General features: G+C 46.2%; 1 protein-coding gene across 1 annotated transcript in view; it reads right to left on the bottom strand.

Moving 5' to 3' along the window:
• The window catches only part of LOC102463330 (protein-L-isoaspartate(D-aspartate) O-methyltransferase-like), a 105,791-nt gene that overhangs the window by 18,567 nt on the left and 68,890 nt on the right, over positions 1 to 18,334 (bottom strand). The window lies entirely within an intron of this gene.

The raw sequence follows: 18,334 nt of genomic DNA, 5'->3' as shown, positions 1-18,334 counted from the left end.
CAGGAAAAGAAACAAAAGCAAATCCAAACAGGAGAAAATAATGCTTCATAAACCTACCTGAATTACACTCCAATGCATCTGTGGGAAAGTGGAAATAAACAAGCTGCATAAGAAGTAAGTTTGACTCTAAAATGCTTCTAAACACTGAACAAGCCAATAAAATAACAAGAAGATGTTACGTGTTTTACCACTGGCTTCCACATTAGGAAATAAAAAGATAGTATCCTTATGTGCACTAGGACAGTGGTTCCCAACTACAAGTCTGCAACACTACCAGACTATGCCCCCATAGCTTTCATGATTGTCTTGACAGCAGTTCTGGTGGCTGGAGCCATGCAGATGGTGGCTGGGGCTAGAGCCAATAATATGTTTAACTGGTTAACCATGGAACAAGCAGCCCCTCCCCTGCTTGCGGTATGATGCAGCAGGCTTGGCCGGAGCAATCCCCTACCTGTGGTATGATGGGCTTGCCTGAGCTGCTTCTCCAGCCCAGCTGGGCCCTTGTTCCATGGGTTGCTCTGGGCAGGCCTGGCTGAGCCTGCTGCAATGTGGGCAGGAGCTGCACAGGCTGGGCCCACCATGCTACACCACAGGCAGGGAGTTGTTCCAACACACTTGCAGCACCACTGGAGCAGCACCACTGGAACAGCCCCCAGTATGACATGATGTGGGTGTGCCGCGCCGGGCTGGAGCAGCCACTCTGCTCGCTGCTCCAGCTCTACCAGGCCACCCGTTAACTGGTTACCCCTTAACATCCCTATCCCCCACTCCTTATATAGCTTTTAACTCTCCTTAGCTTTCTATCCTTCTCTATTGGTATTTTTCTTTAATCTCAGTATGAAATGACTTTTTTCTTAAATTTGTCAGAAGTGTAGCTAATTCTGATATCTGTCACAGCTCAGCAGTACTCTGACAATAGTTCATATTTAATGTAGAGGAGAATAAAGTTAAAAAGGTTCTGTAATAAAATAGGAATTCTGGTTTTTTAAGGAAAATTAGTTTCAGGTTGACTCCTCCGATCAGGACAATTGATATGGTAAAGCAGGGTTACTCAACTTCGGAAGCCCTGAAGGCAACAATAATACTCAAAGCACATGCCAAAGGCTGAGATTTAAGTCTGGTTGCATATACATGGAAATATATAGGCTAATATATGCAAATAGCTTCTTTCACACTGACAGGCATGAATTCAAAGATTAAGGCAAGACTACACAACACGCAGGCCCCATTTAAGTCAGTTCTGCTGATATTAATAAAGTGCAATATTTACCTATTTCCACCCATATGACAGCATTTTTAATGAGCAATGACAGTCCAAGGATTTAACTACTAAAACACATATCAACAGAAGACTGTTATATTGACTATTTTTTTGTTTTGGCTTCACAACAGTTCAGGGATTTAACTACTAAACCACGTATCAACCTAAACCACCTCGTAAACCCAAATCGCACCATGGGCCACAAACAAACGGGCTGCATGCAGGCCGTGTGTTGAGTAGCCCTGTGGTAAAGGATCATGGTCATTAGGCCTGGTCTGCACTTAAAAATTAGACTGACCTAGGTGTAATAAAGTAGGGGAGTTTCCCTTCTTAATTTTTAACAGGAGTGTTACTGTTTGCATGAACACTGTGTGTGCCTCAGTTTCCCTGTGTATTGCACCAATGTCTAGGAGGTTGTGGGGGTAAGGGTGTGAAATTTTTGTGGAGGTTGCTCCAGCTGCCTGCACATAAGCTATGGCCAGCCCCTTTGCAACCTGAACCCCAGGAGGTGGATGTGACCAGGTGGTTCTTGGCCCAGGAAGAGACACAAAGGCTGAAGGAAGACAAGAGACATGTCTGGGGCCAAGCAGCTGGAAGTGGATCAGTCTTGTCTAGCTGGATGCACAGGGTTGGGCAAGAACCATAGCTCTGGGCTCTCCTTCTCTCAAGATGGACTTGACTGAATTCTCCTGTTTTCTATGCTAACAACCTCTGTTCTAAGCCATGTCCCAGTCTAAAAACATGATTCTAGGATGCATTAACAAGTGTGTTGTGAGCAAGACATGAGAAGGCATTCTTCCGTTCTACTCTGCGCTGATTAGGCCTCAGTTGGAGTATTGCGTCCAGTTCTGGGCACCTCATTTCAAGAACGATGTGGAGAAATTGGAAAAGGTCCAGAGAAGAACAACAAGAATGATTAAAGGTCTAGAGAACATAACCTATGAAGGAAGACTGAAAGAATTGGGCTTGTTTAGTTTAGAAAAGAGACAATTGAGAGAGGACATGATAGCGGTTTTCAGGTATCTAAAAGGGTGTCACAAGGAGGAGGGAGAAAACTTGTTCTTCCTGGCCTCTGAGGATAGAACAAGAAGCAATGGGCTTAAACTGCAGCAAGGGAAGTTTAGGTTGGACATTAGGAAAAAGTTCCTAACTGTCAGGGTGGTTAAACACTGGAATAAATTACCTAAGGAGGTTGTGGAATCTCCGTCTCTGGAGATATTCAAGATAGATATTTATCTAACCTATCAGGGATGGTCTAGACAGTATTGGGTCCTGCCATGAGGGCAGGGGACTGGACTCGATGACCTCTCAAGGTCCCTTCCAGTCCTAGTAGTCTATGATTCTATTATTCATTTTACATGCTGGCTGAGAGTTACTACTCACTGCTGAGTTGGGGGCGCAGGATCTTCTGGCTCTCCCAGGAACCCTGCCTGGTAAGACTTGATGTTAGGAAAGCACAGTGTGGATGGGGATGCTATCAGATCATGGCAATCCAAGTTTGATGCTACTTCCTTCTCAATGGACAGAATAACAAGTCCACCCAGCCTCTCGAGACATAATTGTCCTCAGGTAGTCCTTAATTTTTAATTTGAAAAAAACTTCACTCTCCCGAAGCGCCTATGACTGGGATTGGCAGCAAAATCCTGTCTGCTAATGATGTGTTTGGGACTGCACTGTCAAGTGATTTAAGAAATTGTAGTGCAGTACTTTTTCCCTCGGGGTTGAATTCTTGTAGCACCTGAAGCTCTCTCTGCTTGCCTGAGCTAGCCATTGTATGCCAGCTGGGGGTGTAGATGTGCTAGAGTGCAGAGCTGGGGTGCATTGGCCCTGGAGGAGCAGCAGAGTGCAGGCATGAGGTGTGCAGGGAGCTGGAGGTACACTAAAAGAGCTGGATAGTTCTATGCTTTTCTCACCTGACCCATCAAGATTTCACCCCTCCCCGACCACCCATCTCCACTTATCTCCTTCCCCACAATCCCCTCACCCCACACCACTCTCCCTCTATTTATCCATGCCTTTGACTCCTAGTACTGCTCCCTGCCCAGGAAACATTCACAAGCCTAATCTCATTTCTCCTACCGCACCTCCCCCCCCCCCCCCCCCCCCCCGCGTGCCAGGCAGATTACATTCTCATCAAAATCAAATTGCCACCACTCATGACTCACAAATTGCTCTCTGTTTAACAGAACAGAAGGAAACAGGCTGGGGGAGGCAGCCTGTTAAATGACCCCAAATTTAGTTCACTAGAGCTACTCTGCATCCCCAGGAGACAAATTTCCAGACAATCAGAGGAACCATTCAGATTCTAGAGCACTTAAGAAAGGTTGAGTTTTAAAGCTCTTAAATTGGGGGAGTTATTGGAAACCCTCTGCTGTTTTTCTGTAATTGGCCAGCCCTGGTGGGTGGTGGTGGAGGAGTTGTGGGTCCCTAGGTCCTGGTACTGTGGGAAGGGGAACCTCAAGGCTGGAGCCGGCTGCTGGAAAACTGAAGAAAGACAAGAAGGACGTGGGACAGTGGCGTGTTAAGGTCTAGAGTCCCGTCCTGGGTCTGGGAGAAGGGAGGGGCACTGTGGGACACCAGTTTGGGGCTATCAGTGAGGGGCTCTGATGGAGAATGAAGGTGGCTGCTGGCACTTACCTGTGATAGAAGGGGCCCCCTGTACTGGTGGAGGGTCCCACTGCTGGAAAAGGGAAGGGTCCCTCCCTCCAAGGTAGAAGCCTGGAAGGGCAGGGGCAGGCACTAGTGTGGTGAAAAACTAGGACCCTGCAGGAAGCAGCAGGCAATTCCAGCAGGGTGTGTGGGTGTGTGGGGGGGAGGGGGAGAACAGGGAATAGCCAACTGAGCAGCTCAAGCCTGGGGGGCTGTGGGGAAAAACAAAAATAAATAAATACGGGGGGGAGGGGGGAATGACCCCCTACTGCCAGCACTAGTCCCTGTCTATCCCCTGCGTGCCCTTAATGCACAGGGCACCCAGGGTGGCTGCCCCACTTCATCCTATGGAAAGGATGGCTCTGAAAGCAGCCTTCAGAGCTCTGCCTGTCACAGAGAAACCTTTTCAGAAGGGGGCCATGGAGTCATGGACATAGTAGGGCCATTTGGAAGGAGAGAAATACATCCTGGTGGAGGGCACATTTTGATACCCCTTACTCAGAGGCAGTGGCCCTGTCTTCTATTGAGGCAGATGTGCTGCTGATCATCTTCAGCAGAGGGGTGTTCCCCTGAGAGGGTCTCACAGACCAAGGCTCCAATGGCATATCAGCCCTGCTCCAGTGCTTGTGGGAGAAGTGTGAGGTCTGGCATACGTGGCCCTTGGTGTATCCCCTTCAGTCCAATGGGCTGATGGAGAGATTTAGTGAGCACCTGAGGATGAGGCTGAAGACTGTCATGGACTAGCATCTGCAGGACTGGGGCAAGTTACCTTCCCTTCTGTTCATGTACAGGGAAGTGCCCCAGAAATCTATGGGGTTCTTGCCTTTGTAGTTGCTGTATGAAAGGAGATACCCCATTGTGAACTTGAGCAGGAAGTGGCTGCCCCAGAAGCAGAGCTATGTAGCCACAGAGAAGGAATAGCTGGCCCTAGGTGGGCTGTTAAAAGCTGGGAACTTGGTGAGGGATGAATGGGTGAGGATGACTTCTCTCAATAGAGAATCAGTGGTGGTCCAGTAAGTCAAGTAAATGTCCAGGATGAAGTAGCAAACAGTCCTGTCTTAGGATTGGTAAATCAAATGAAGGAAAAAATGGAATGTTTCACAGAGTATATTAGGAGACAGAGGCTTAATTGCAGGGGAGTGAATGAAAAAGCATCTGAAAGTGATAAGCCAAGATTGTGCAGGTTAACACTTAGAATTGATGTATTAACACATGGAGTTGCCCCAAAACAGTTAACTGCAGCATGTAAGGACATTCCTGCAAGCCATTTGACATGCAGACAAAAGCAACAGACAGTAGGGGATCAAATTCAGTTTTTACAAGAGCAGGTAACTACACCTACTCTCCTCGCAGAGCCAAGATAAAAACTCCAGGTGCAAATTTCCAACTGTTTTGACCACCAAAGTGCACTCCATGCTCAGCTAAAAATATATCCTTCTTTTCTTTTATAGTCTTTCTCCATTTACTAAATTTCTGCCGCCTGTGTCTTAAAACATCTTTGAAAGTTTCTTCCTCTTTGCTTCCATCTCACTACCTTCCTTAATGGCTCTTCACCAACCTTCCCCCACTTCTTCTCACTTTTGACTCTCTTTCTGTGTTAAAAGTTAAAAGTTATGATTTTTACAGAAATCTTAAAAAGTCAAAGCAATTGAAAACAAAATAGATCGAGAAAGATTTTAAAAAGTAAAAACTTTACTTTAAATAAATCCAGTAATTATTTTAACCCTTCAGGAATACAACAGCTGGAATTACTCCTAACTTTCTTGAAGGTATGGTTGCTAAGCAACAGACATGCACACTCTGCTTCTAATTCTAATCACTGACTAGTATTTGAAACATTGGCTTTTCTTATTTCAATAGAGCAGAGTTTTAAAACAAAATTTAATATAAAGTAATGCAAAATCCTTTGTTACTAAATTAATAGAACAAATGTGGCATATTTTAATATACAGCTGTATATTTTGATTAAAAAAATTAAATAAAGTAAAAAGTTGCTCATTGAAATGTTTAACCCTTTTGTTCTATTTTTTATTTTGAATGATTATGAAGAGAATTCTTGTGCCATTTAGGTTTAGTTGTAAGTTCTGTATCACATGACTTTTTAAAAAGTTACTTTTATTTTGTTGCAACAAAAGTCAATTTTATAACTTTTTTGGGGGGGAAAAAGTGATACTACACTATTTTACTATTTTGTTGGGATGTAATTATATTAACACCACCAAACTTTTCTTTGCAAAGTTCAAAAAGGCCTCAATTACAAATATATGTACATATATTTTGCCTTAAATAATGTAATTGCAAACAAATTATTAATCTTATTAATCACGATTTTATTTTTAAACCCAGACTTTTTAAGCCCTTTATGGTGTTCACTGATGCCACAGACACAGGGCTAGGAGGTGCTGAAATGGGAAGATACCCCATTGTGAACTTGAGCAGGAAGTAGCTGTCCCAGAAGCAGAGCTATGTAGCCACAGAGAAGGAATAGCTGGCCCTAGATGGGCTGTTAAAAGGCTGCAGCCAGATGTACTTTGGTTGCGCTACTACACTGACCCCTTACCCTGTGGATGAAAGGGGCCAATGTCAATCTTCTGAAGTGGAGATCTGACCTTCCAGGAATATGATATAGAAGCAGCCCACAAGTGGAGTGCAAATGTTATAGCTGATGCTTTGTCCCTGAGAGTGGGCCTGAACTTCCCCAGGTCACTGGCTAAAGCAGGGGTGGGCAATAATCTTTGATGGGGGCCACTCCAAGAATTTGGTAAGTAGTTCCATGACGAATTCAGGAGGTGCAGGGCCTGGGATGGAGATTGGGTAGAGAAGGAAGCTTGGGGTAGGGATTGGGAAGCAGGGAGTTTGGGTGAAGGAGGGGATTGGCATGTGGGAGGGGGTATGGGAAGAGTGTGGGAGGGATGCAGGGTCTGGAAGAGGGTTGTGACCTGGGGTAGGGGATGGGGGTGTAGTGTCTGGGAGGGGGTATGACTGCAGGAGAGGGGGTACAGAGGGTTTGGGTTATATAGGGCACAGTAATGGGGGGAGGGCATGGTGAGCCAGGTGCAGGGTCTGGCCAGGAAGCACTTACCAAGGCAACTCCTAGCCAGAAGCCCAGCAGGTCCCAGAGGCAGGCTCTTTTCCTGCTCTTTCCCCACATGCCACTTAGAACAGCTGGCTTCAGGGGCCATGTGCTGCTTTGAGCGTTGCCAGGAGCCCCGAGAAGCCCTGCAAACAGGCAGCTCCCATTGGCCAGTTTCCAGCTAATGGAAGCTGTGCTATTGTGCTGGGTGCGAGGCAGCATGCAAAGCCTCTTCCCTCCCCAATTTTGCTGCGATGCTCAGAACAGCACATGGCCCCCACAGATAGCTGTTGCTCAGCTCTATTTCTTCTTCACCAGCTTGTCTTTTCCTCTGCCTGATCCATAATGATATGCTTCCATAGGCCACTTTTCTCATCCAACAGTCTACCCTCACAGTTCTCTAGTCCAGCTTGCATCTTTGAGCCTTGAGTTTTCCCTTCTGCCTTCCATCCATCATCTGCTTAAATCCCCTTCAAAACTGAACCATAGTTTCCAATTTCATCTCCAAAACATGGCTGTTCTCTGCAATCAGCTATATGAGGTGACACTGCATACAAATAAAGCTTTTTTGGATACCTGCTCCAGGATAATGTACATCTTGCAGTTTCCACATCCGGTCACTCATTATTTCTTCCATTCCTTGGGCCACTACCACTCACAGGCACCATCTTTCAAAAGTGCAGAGTCATTGCCTCATTCACCCATGTCATTGCCTCATTTCCTACCCCCATTCCACCCTTTCCTCTGAAGCCCCACCATGACTTGCCTCTTCCCTCCCCCAGCCCTGCTCCATCCTTACTCTGCCTCTTCCTGCCTAGTTCTGCCTTCTCCCCCAAGTGCGCCATGTCCTCACTTGTCCCCCTTCTTCTCCAGGGCTTCCCCAACATGGGAAAAACAGCTGATCTCAGTGGATGGGAGGCAGAGGCACAGATCCACAGGCTTGCCAGCAGGTGGGAGGCACTTGCGGGAAGCAGATAGGGGGACTACTAGTCGGTGCTCAGCACCCATCAATTTTTCCCCAGGGGTGCTCCAGCACCATAGTACCCCTGAGTTGGTGCCTATATGCTACCACGTCTGCCTCTATATCAGTCATAACCCTTCCCGCCTCAGTTCCTGTCAAGGAAAAAAACAGAACAAAGCCAGAACACTCCTGCCCCAAACTCCCCTAACAAACATCCTCTCAAACTCCCTGGTTTTCAGCACTGTTTCCTGGCTGCTTTACTGACTTTATAAGTCCTTAATCAGGGAAGTGCCACCCAGGTTCATATACCCATTATAGTAGCTGTGCCCAGTGCTTCTGTGTGGTCCTGTCTGAAGACCTGACCTTCTTTGCTCTCTGGGAAGAGGAGCATGCCCAATTCCATTGGAACAGCAGTCACTGGGAAATGAAGAACTGCAAGTTTCTGGCACAGTAAAAGCAGGAGAAGGAAAACTTCTGGGACAAGGATCAATCCAGCTTCAAAGCAAAGGTGCTTCAGCTGAACTGCAAGAATCTGAGGGACAAGAACAGGACTCCCATTAATGCTCCCATAACCTGGCCATACTACGACAAGCTGGACTAGATTTTTGCAAGGAAGGTCATCACCAAAACCTAACATGGGGTGCTGAGTAGTTTGGAGTTGAGCACATAAGGTACCCAGACAAGGTAACCCCAGACAACCAAAACCTCTTTGGTATACCCTGCCTTGAACCAGAAACCGAGGCACTAGAGATACCCTAGGAAACCCTGGTGGAGAGCCAGATGAAACTGTGGTGGGGAGGAGCTCTACTAGCATGTATTATGTGCTGTATTACAATACAACAACTATATAGGGAGACTTAAACCACTTTCTCCTGGGTACTGGCTGCACACTGCCACATTGGGCAGTGTGAACAATGGGATCTGCCCACCTTTTCCCCTGCACTTGGCTTGCTCAGAAGTCCACACCAGAGTCTTTAAGCTCTATGGATCTCTCTCTTTGATGTATCAAATCATACAACCACAGACTGCATGTGCCACCCTCCTAAGCCACATGAGTCTCCCTCCCCCTCCTGCTTGTCTGCGTTCCTCTGATGCTCCTTTCAAGATGGTAGCACAGGGTGTTAAAAATCAAACACATTTCACAGCAAGCATGTTTATCCTAAGAGCTGAACAGAAAAAGCAATTGAAACGTTACTTTGGCTCGCAGTTTAACTAGTGCCCTGAGGTTCTAGCTACTTTTACATTTTATAGGTAAATTGCCAACAATTGCCAAGGCTACAGTCACATTTCAAAATGCATAGACATTATCAGGCATTCATGGCTATTTTTAATCAGCCTCTTTCAGGCTTGTTTACTCTTTGGGTACAAAAATAATTATTGGAAAAGTCCATTCATTTTGTATCTCACTTTGTGCTGATCTGCAGGAGTTTAAAAAAAAAGTAAAGCAAAGACAGCGCTCTGTTTTGGCACACATTGCATAGGATCCTTTCTTGGGACTGCACATTAAGGTGATGTACATCTGATATAATGCTGAAGGAAGCAAAATAGGGCAGGGAAAAGATGTTTGCTGACCTTGTGAGTGCACGTCAGCAGTCAGGGAAGCTGATGAGCAGAGGGAGAACACTGTGACACTGGTGTTCATGCCCAGTACCCAATAACTCTGGCATGCACCTGTGGAATACTTGGAGCTTCCTTATACTCCCCTCAGATATCAAGCACTTCCACAACATTCCACTCCACCTCTCCCCAGAACAAGGAGAACAGTTTTGCTCCCCCACCCACTCGTTTTTGTCACCCTATCTGCACAAACTTGCATTCACCACATTAGGCTTGTTCTGCCTAGGGATGTGAATGACTGGTCACTCCCCCCCTTGCTGCCTCTATCAGAAAGAATTAGCAAGGTGAGGGGGTTTGAGAGGAGAAGGGGTGCTTTAAAGCAGCAGCACTGCATGGAGCCTGGAGCCAGATCCTGGGCTCCATGCAGCACTGCCACTTTGAAACACCTTGCACAGTCCGGGGCCAGCTAGGGAGACCCCAGGCTGCATGCAGTGTTTTAAAGCAGCAGTACTGCATGGAGCCCAAGATCAGCCGGGGACTCCCCAGCTAACCTCAGGCTCTGTGTGGCGCTGCCGCTTTGAAATGCCACAGGGAGCACAGGACCAGTGGAGGACTGCTTGAGTCCCCCGTTAGCCCCATGCTCCCTTCAGGGCTCTCACCTTTGAAGTATAGCAACAGCCTTGGAGTTGGTGCTACGCTTCAAAGGCAGAGGCGCCCTTATCGACTAAGCGACTATTGCATTGACTGCAATTGCGACAACTGTTTGATTAGCCAATTAATCTAAATTTAACATCCCTAGTTCTGCCATAGCTCCACTAGTTTGAAATTTGCATTGTTACATTGAATCCACAAAGCCTTTATTATGCAAAAGTGGTCACTGAGGAACAGCTCCCCTCAATCACATCAGTTCCTCATAAAATTATTTCATTGGTACATTTCATGTCTTACTTTGGTTAGATGGCACCATTATGCCCTGATTTTAAAAGTATGTTTCCCCTCTGTCACGGGGTGGACACTCCTCATCACAGGGACTGTGTCACACATGGGAAAGAAAGAAAGAAAGAAAGAAAGAGAGCTGTATAGCCATTTTTAAGACCAAACATGGCAGTAAAGGCCTAGCAGGTGGAGTCAATAAGTAGCCCATTCACTCAGGGCAACATGGTCTAATGGCTAGAGCAGCAGTTCCCAACCTTTTCCAGATGGGGACCCATTTTGACAATTCAGGAAGACTCGGTGACCCAAGGCAATTCAAAAAATGTGTGAATGGCTCCTTAAGAGCAGCCTGGGGAGACACCTGGTGACCCTTTTGAAATGTATTGGCAACCCATATTTGAGTCCTGACCCATAGGTTGGGAAACCCTGGGCTAGAGTCAGTAAGCAGTCCACCTCTATGGGTGAATGTGGCCTTAAGGGGATGTGGCTCCCAGGAAAGGGGAACTCAGGCCCTCCCTGTTCCTCCCACTTCCAGACCAGGGCCCTTGTGGTGGTAAGGGTACTCACCAGTGTTCCCTGCAAGATGCATGCTTGTACAACCACTCAGGAGAGTTGCAAATGCTGCCCAGCTGATTAGCAGAACACCTGCAGGTGATTTTTTTGTTTCTAGTGGTGGTGCACATTCACACACACCTTGGTGCACATAAAAAAATATTCCACACAAATGGACAAGATTAGAGGGAACATTGGTGATCACCACCAAGGCAGTGGGGATCCTTCCAAAACACACAGACTGGCTCCCCGACTCACTCACTGGAGACAAGTCGAAGTCACCTGGTCTGCTTCCCCCACTTTCTCCCTCAGCAAAGTTCCCCAGGTCTCTGGGGTCCTCAACTGGCCTAGCTTTACCTGGCTCAATCCCTTCTCCAGACTTGCCAGATAGCCTGGAGTCCACCTGGAACTCTGTGTATTGTTGCTCTGTAGTTGCGGCCTATACCAGCTCCCTGCAGCAAGCAACCCTGCTGTCTATGTCCTTCTCCATTGACTGCCTGAGCTGGGCTGCTACCTTTTATAGACTGCCCCCAGACTGAGCATGCCCAGCAGGCTCAGAGGGGAGGGGCTTCCTCAGCTTGCAGAGCAGAGCTAACTGTTTTAGGTTGGTGTAGGATACATATGCCCCATTACACCCTCATAATATCAGTGCCTAACAAAGCCACATTTCATTCATTTCCTTGATTGTTGTACCATAAGTCCACTCTGGCCTACAGAAAGGAAGGCAAGGCATCCCTGACCTCAGTCCTTTGAATCAGTTGGAAGGTTCTGTAGGAACATCATTTCTGGCTGCTCATTAACATCCAAACTTCTTTTGGGAGCCCACCTTGGAAGACATAACCTTCTTCATCTACCAGTCCAGATTCCTCTAGAGGCTGACACACCAACTGAGGGGAGGTGATTTGCTCCTCCTTTTTTCAGGGGTTGCTGATCGGTTCAGCTTTTGGGGCAGGCTAGAGCAGCCTTCAGGGGTGCTTTAGTTTGTAAACACTCCCTCCTCATGGAATCACCAGGGTATAAAACTGGCACAGCCATGCCTCTTCTCACCTCCTCCAGCCAACCCTGATCTGTCTCTGACACCGCTCTTGCTCCCTGCACCAGGGGTCTTTGCATGGGGAATGGAGCTGGCAGAGCTCATTCTGTACAGAGCAGTGGTGTTCTGTCCAGGGACAAAACCCTCTGTGTGCTTATTCTTGCCTGTCATAGAATCATAGACTACTAGGACTGGAAGGGACCTCGAGAGGTCATCGAGTCTAGTCCCCTGTCCTCATGTCAGGACCAAATACTGTCTAGACCAGTCCTGATAGACATTTATCTAACCTACTCTTAAATATCTCCAGAGATGGAGATTCTACAACCTCCCTGGACAATTTATTCCAGTGTTTGACCACCCTGACAGTTAAGAACTTTTTCCTAATGTCCGACCTAAACCTCTCTAGCTGCAGTTTAAGCCCATTGCTTCTTGTTCTATCCTCAGAGGCCAAGATGAACAAGTTTTCTCCCTCCTCCTTATGACACCCTTTTAGATACCTGAAAACGGCTATCATGTCCCCCCTCAGTCTTCTCTTTTCTAAACTAAACAAACCCAATTCTTTCAGCCTTCCGTCACAGGTCATGTTCTCTAGACCTTTAATCATTCTTGTTGCTCTTCTCTGGACCCTCTCAAATTTTTCCACATCTTTCTTGAAATTCGGTGCCCAGAACTGGACACAATGCTCCAATTGGGGCTTAACCAGCGCAGAGTAGAGCAGAAGAATGACTTCTCAAGCCTAGTCCTGGTGAATTGCCAAAAAGATGCATTGCCAATGAATATGTAGCTTGCTTACTAGCCTTCTCACATTCTCAAACATCCACAGAACTGTAATAATAATGGAGAGCACAGCAATAGTTGAGCAAAATATATGTTCTGGTAAACAGGAAATGCACTAGGCTGTTGGCAAAGGCCATGAATACTGAGAAGCTTATACAACAATATATCATGCTTAAAGACAAATTAATGGCCTCATGGCAGAGGTGTTCATATTTACAAAACTAATGTGATTAGTTATTCAACAATCCTTTCTGAATTAATTTGCTGTATTTGATGAGAATTTTTTAAACATAAGTAGGAAGCAAAGCAGTATTTGAGTAAAAACAAATTAGCACAAACCAGCTTCAATCTCCGACTTCTATATAAAAACTAATTGGGTTCTAGGTAGGGGAAGGGGATAGCTCTAGGAGTGGAGTTGCACACAACAAAATTGTGTACATGTGTACTAACATCTGTTTGTAGAGAAAAATCTGGAATTTGCAATTTTACAGAGAAGCTTTAGTTTTTACATTTTGTGAAAAAATAAAGACGTATCCAGTAGAACCCAAGCTTCCATTATCCAACGCTCTGTATTAACTGAACCACCAGCATCCGAGATTTGATAGTTGCATGGCTGTTGTGGCCTTCCTGAGTCCCTGCTGCCTGAGACAACCTGTCAAGATTCTGCCACCTGGGGCACTCTCCCTTAGCCCCCGCCGCAGTCATTCCCATGAAACTGGTGCCTAGGTTAATAGAGGGTTGGATAAAGGCAGTTCAGATAAACAGGGTTCTACTGTATATCAATAATTTGTATTCAACTGATATATACATAAACACACACACTGAGGAAAATAAAGTTCATTGTTTAATTTTAATAATGGAAAAACTCAGATGTTTGTTTTTATAAGAGTTTTTTTTTTAATCAGGGAAATATAGGATCCCTGCTGATAAATGAACTGTGCTATTAGCATGGCATGTGCATGCTCTTTGAATACTTACAGGTTTCTAGTGACTATTCACTTTTTCTTAAATAAACAAATAGATAAATCCCATCCCACACTCCATCCTATACACATGCACAGCTCCCTACCCTGACTCCTGCACTTCCTAGCTCCCAATTCTCTGACCTGAGTTCCTTATACACCCCAGTCCTGACTCCTGCACCCCACACATCTTCAGCCCTCTGCCCTGACTCCTGCACCACCTCACAACCCAACCCTGTGCCCTGAGCCCCCTGCACTCCACCCCACACTTACATTTCTTACAGGTGTACTGTCATATTGCAACCCCACAACCCCTGCCCTGAGTCTTCCCCCAAAGGGATGTGTTGTGATAGAACAGTACGTGTAAGAAATTTAAATTACTTTCATCCCTGATTGAAGAAAATGGCCTGTTGTAAGAGGTGTTGAGAGGGATGAGTACTGAATCGTCATACAATCACTTCTGGGAAACAACATCAGAGAAGGCAAGAAAACTTTGTTTAGATGATCATACGCTCCTGAGAAAATACAAGCCAGTGAGACTGCATGGCCATGAAAGCCTTCCTCACATCTTTAGTGACCCCCAAAGCTTATTTTAATTTAATATATGTTGGGACCATTGATGCTTGCAAAGTTGTCACTGAACAGAGCTTTTCAAAGAAAGCTTTACATTCACAGTACATTTGAAGAAGCATAGAATTGATGCAGCAAATGGCTCAAAATTGGACATTGTCCCAATAAGTGAAGCTTTTCATGGTGGCTACGTCTACACTGCTCCCGTTTTGCGCAAAAAATATGCAAATGAGGCAACGCGTGGAATATCGCTGCACCTCATTTGCATAATTAATGAGGCTCCATTTTTATGTGTAGACGGCTCCTTTTTGTGCAAAAGTCTCTTGTGCAAAAATGGAGCCTCATTAATTATGCAAGTGAGGCACAGCAATATTCCACGTTTCGCTGCATTTGCACTTTTTGCACAAAATGGGAGCAGTGTAGACATAGCCTGAGAGATATTTGCAGCTAGAGAAAATGCCAGTTTAGTTTGGTGAGTGAAGTGAAGCAATTTCTAAAACAAAATGAAGGTTTGAGTGATGTTTTGCCAGCAGTTACAGTTCTCTTGAAATTATTCTACACATTTCCAACTGCAGCCTGCACTGCTGAGTGATAATTTAGTTGCCCGCACAAACTGAAAAACTATTTGTGAATGATGAGCCAAGAATGTCTCCATTCCCCCCCAAACCTCAATGCATTCTGCTTGCCACAAAACAGCTGTTCCGCAGTTTTTGGGACATTCTAGGAGGGAGAGGGAAGAGTGGGAATATGGCACATTCGAAGGAGGAGCTACAGAAGAGATGGGGCAGAGGTTTGGGAAAGGGATAAAATAGGAGTGGGGTGGAGGTGGAGCAGGGGTAGGAAGAGGTAAGGCAGGAGTGGAGTCTAGGATAGAGGGGGTCTGTCCTGGTCCTTCCCTAGACTAGGGGTGACATGGGGGAGGAGCCACACGGAAGGGGAGCAGTCAGGTGACTAGTATCCCCTTCCACCTTTTACCTCCTCAGAAATTGCCCCTGGAGTGGGGCCAGGGCCAGGGCCAAGTGTGATGGTGGTGGTGGTGGGAGGGGGAGTGAGCACCCCCATCTAGAAGGAAAGTCAGTGCCTATGTCTATTTGTTCTGTGGTCCTCACTGGTGCTTAACTTAAATAAATCTCTCCGTTCCTGGTATTTATCGCTCTGATGTTCCCACTAATCTTTTCCATCATGTGTGGCATAAATATTTTATGTGCACTGTGGCATGTGCAAATGTGCACCCCCAGTAGAAACACAAAACCGATCTGTGGGAGCTCTGCTAATCAGCTGTCTGGCATTTGAATCTCTCCTTAGTGGCCACACAAGCATGAACCTTCCAGGGAACACCGGTACACAAGATCATTCCTAGCCATGTGCAAAATATGCAGCCGTATGAGGCACATGAAAATTTGGGGCACCACATTTTCAGATGCCCCTACACAGCCATGTGTACTTGCATGCCTAAGGACAGCCCTGACAACTCCATTGTCTGATTTCTTCCTCTTCCCAGCTGCTCTCGCCTTGGACAGCAGATCTTCTTGTTTCCCTTCCCCCCACAAGCTCCTCTCAGTCAGCAGTCAGTCATAACTGAGCATGCTTTCTTGCCAGATGGGGGGTAGAGAGCCCTCAGCCTCTGTGGCTCCACTGATCCCAGGGAAGACCCCGATTCCAGCATAAGCTGCATGGGGGAGGAAGGGCAGAGGTACCCCCCCAGCAGGAGTCAAATGGGGCAGAGGGTAGCCTCAGTTATGCAGAGCCCAATAAATCATAAGGACGGCCCCACTAGTATAGCTGTAATCCATACTTTATGGTGGCTATTAAAATCAATATACATAGCTGGGTGTTGTGATTTTGATAGTGCTGGTAAGGGGCTGTGCCAGTTGGGCAGCTTATACACATTGGCTGTGTCTAGATTGCACCCCTTTTCCGTAAAAAGGAAGAAAATTGGACACAGCGCAATTGCAAATGAAGCGGGGATTTAAATCTTCCCCGCTTCATTTGCATGAACATGGCTGCCGCTTTTTTCCGGCTCGGGGCTTTGCTGGCAAAAAGCGCCAGTCTAGACGGGGATCTTTCGGAAAATAAAGCCTTTTCCGAAAGATCCCTTATTCCTCTTAAAATCAGGAATAAGGGATCTTTCGGAAAAGGCTTTATTTTCCTAAAGATCCCCGTCTAGACTGGCGCTTTTTGCCGGCAAAGTCCCGAGCCGGAAAAAAGCGGCAGCCATGTTTATGCAAATGAAGCGGGGAAGATTTAAATCCCCGCTTCATTTGCAATTGCGCTGTGTCTAATCTGCATCCCTTTTCCGCAAAAGGGGTGCAGTCTAGACACAGTCATTGTTTATTGTCAACTCACCAATTCAATATGAATCGCAAAACTGCTGTCCATTGTTGGCAGTGCTTTGGCTATGTCTTTTAGTTTCAGCTTGATATAGGTTTTGGATGGTTTTGGTTGGAGAGAATGATGTATCTCGAGTCAAATGTCATCGCAAGTCTGCTGATGGACAATAATATCAAGGTCAAGAAACCCACATCACAGAAGACAACTCAGCACAGATCCAGTTAAATATCAGCTAGTGATATGTACAGTAGTTAATATAGCTTGTTTCAAAGTGAATCCCAAATAGAAACAAGGATTAGGTTTTTTCTGCAAAGAAAACTCAAAATTATAAACTCTTGCATTTCATGGGGAAAAACAAGTCCATTGCAATAAGTTGACATTTCTGTCTGATGACATATCATAGAAAGGCTGAGAGCTTTTAAAATGTATTGATTGCCATGGTGACTGTTAATAGCAAAGGTTACACAGTGTACTGATTTAATGGAGATATGTGTTTTGGTTGTTTGTTTGGATTATTTCTGAAGCATACAAACAACAGAAGACGAGACGCAAATCGACAACAGATTTCCAGGAATTGGTGGTTCTAGCAAGTGGTACTCTGCATTTAGTTTTAAAAAATAGGACAAGGGATTCCTATTGATTTGAGAATTCCTGGAGTACCATCTCAATTTAGTATTCTTGGGAACTAATCAGAGATGGCATTTTCTCCTTCTCACCTGGCTTTGCCCTCTCTCTCACTCAGGGTATGTCTACACTACAGTGTTATTTCAAAATATCTTATTTTGAAATAGTTAATTCGAAATATGTTATTTCGAAATAACACATCTACACACAAAATGCATTTTGAAATAGTGTTTTGTTATTTCAAAATAGTGCGTCCACACTGAGTGGACACTGGATTGCATTGAAGGCTGGCTGGAACCAGGTCCAGCAGGGCATCAGGTCAGGAGTTTATTTGTGTGACGGCTGCCTGAGGCTATCTGAGGCTTGTGCTTAAAGGGACTCCTACCCCGGGCAGCCGGTTCTCAGCTTTCCCTGCTTGCTTGCCTACCTCGATGAGGGACAGCAAAGCATTTTGTCTCTGTCTGCTCTGGTTGCCCTCACTCAGGACACCACAGCACTCTGCAACATGGAGCCAGAGCTGCCCCTGGGCACTCTCGTGCTTCTTGTGGATGCGTTGCTGCGAGCCTGGATGCACTTTCTGCAGGCTGCCATCTGGGAGGTCCATCGGGGGGCTGTCAGTATCCAGGAGGCCCTGCGGGAGAGCTTCCACCCTGAGGAGCACTAAGAGCCTCCCTGGTCTGCCCTACTGGGGGCTTGTGCCTCATTCCTCCCTCATGTCCTTCCACTTACCCCTCCCTAACCACCCTTCCTGATGTCAAATAAAATACACGTATTTTCATGAACACAAACTCTCTTTATTTAACAAAACTGGTGGGCGGGGGAAGGATGAAACTCAAGTGAGACTGGGGAAAGGAGGCAGGAGAGGGGAGAAGAGAGGGTGGGATAGGGGAGGGGGAAACCTGGGAGGAGGGAGCTGGAAGGAGGAAGCAAGGGGAAGAAGGGGGAGGAGAAGCTCAGGGCTCAGAGTTGGGGGGTCTCGCCGGACCAACTTGATTTTCATGCAAACCTGCTCCTGGGTTCATATGTGGCCTTTGGTGGCCAGGCTGGCAGC

This window comes from Pelodiscus sinensis, chromosome 5 (assembly GCF_052426305.1).
Source record: "Pelodiscus sinensis isolate ZL-2025 chromosome 5, ASM5242630v1, whole genome shotgun sequence".
In the NCBI taxonomy this organism is placed as follows: Eukaryota; Metazoa; Chordata; order Testudines; family Trionychidae; genus Pelodiscus; species Pelodiscus sinensis.
The sequence above is the reverse complement of the archived record's forward strand: the minus strand, read 5'-3'. Positions and strand labels throughout refer to the sequence as shown.